Below are 1,467 nucleotides of genomic sequence, written 5' to 3' on the forward strand. Positions count from 1 at the left end.
GCCACCCCCCCCCCCCATGCCTCATAAACTGGGAATTTCCCACCCTTAGCAGTTCACGTAGGGATGTCTTAACAATCGTTGTTGCAATTTTATGTCTTTAACACAAATTTTGCAAACACATTACAAGAGTCGCCCGTTACAACATAACAATCAGATTGGCCCACACTGAACATATCACATGGGCATGACCTAATGATCAGCTGAGCAATTTTTAACACTTGTATGCAATGTTTGCATACATGATCAAAGAGTCATCCATTACAATCAGAACCACCCACACTGAACGCTTCACATAGGCATGACTTACCGATCATCCGAGCTATTTTGGTCCTTTTATGCAACCTTTGCACATATGATCAAAGAGCCATCCATTCCAATCAGAATCATACTGAGCGTTTCATGTAGGTATGCCCGCCCCTAATAATCGTCTAAGCAATTTTGTCCCTTTTATGCAATCTCTTCACACACAATCAAGAGTCGCCCGTTACAATCAAAATTGCCCATAGTGAATGATTCATGTAGGCATGCCCTAATGATCCTCTGAGATATTTTGGGCTTTTAAGTCAATCTTTGCACACACGATTTAAAGAGTTGCCCATTACAACCAACAATGCCCACACAATGCGTTTCACATTGGCATGCCTTAATGATCATCTGAGCAATTTTGGCCCGTTTATGCAATCTTCGAGAGAGTCACCCATAACAAATGGAATCACCCGCATTGAAAGTTTCACGTAGGGATTTCTTAACGATCGTTTGGGCAACTTAAGCACTCTTCTCCGATCTCTGCATGTACAATGAGAGAGTCACCTATAACAAATGGAATCACCTGCATTGAAAGTTTCACGTAGGGATTGAAATCGTTTGTACAATTTAAGCACTCTTCTCCAATTTCTGCAAGGACAATGAGAGTCCCCTGTAACAATTGGAATCGCCCACATTGAAAATTTCACATAGGGATTTCATAACCATCATTTGTGCAATTTAGGCACTCTTCTCATATCTCTGCGTGTATAATCAGAGAGTCGCCCGTAACAATTGGAATCGCCCGCGCTGAAAATTTTAAGTGGGGATTTCTGAACAATCATCTGTGCAATTTACGCCCTCTTGTCTGAACTCTGCATGCACGGTCAGAGAGTCGCTGATCGCTCACATTGAATTTTTTACATAGAGGTTTCCTAATCGACATATTGCAATTTTAGCCCTTTAATGAACTTCCTTTTTTTGCTAAACATCAGAAGACAAAAACACACAGCAGGCGCCAGTTTTCCGAAGCCACTAATCGTTCCAACGCTACAATAACCAGGCACGCAAAGTCAAATAAAGCGCTTTCACTTTTAAGACAAAAAAAATCATTAAATGGCATCGCTCTGGAAATTCCCCGAACCCCTTCAAAAATACTTGACAGCGCTCCAAGATTCCAGGCTTTCTTAACGTCCCATGGAAGAATGTTTAAAGTGTTTGCAG

General features: G+C 41.5%; 1 protein-coding gene across 1 annotated transcript in view; it reads right to left on the reverse strand.

Annotated features, from left to right (window-relative positions):
- Nucleotides 1-1,467, reverse strand: part of RNF24 (ring finger protein 24) — a 27,197-nt gene that overhangs the window by 25,384 nt on the left and 346 nt on the right. The gene's annotated exons all lie outside the window — the stretch shown is intronic.

This window comes from Nanorana parkeri, unplaced genomic scaffold, assembly GCF_000935625.1.
Source record: "Nanorana parkeri isolate BGI_ZX_2015 unplaced genomic scaffold, ASM93562v1 scaffold1079, whole genome shotgun sequence".
Lineage (NCBI taxonomy): Eukaryota > Metazoa > Chordata > Amphibia > Anura > Dicroglossidae > Nanorana > Nanorana parkeri.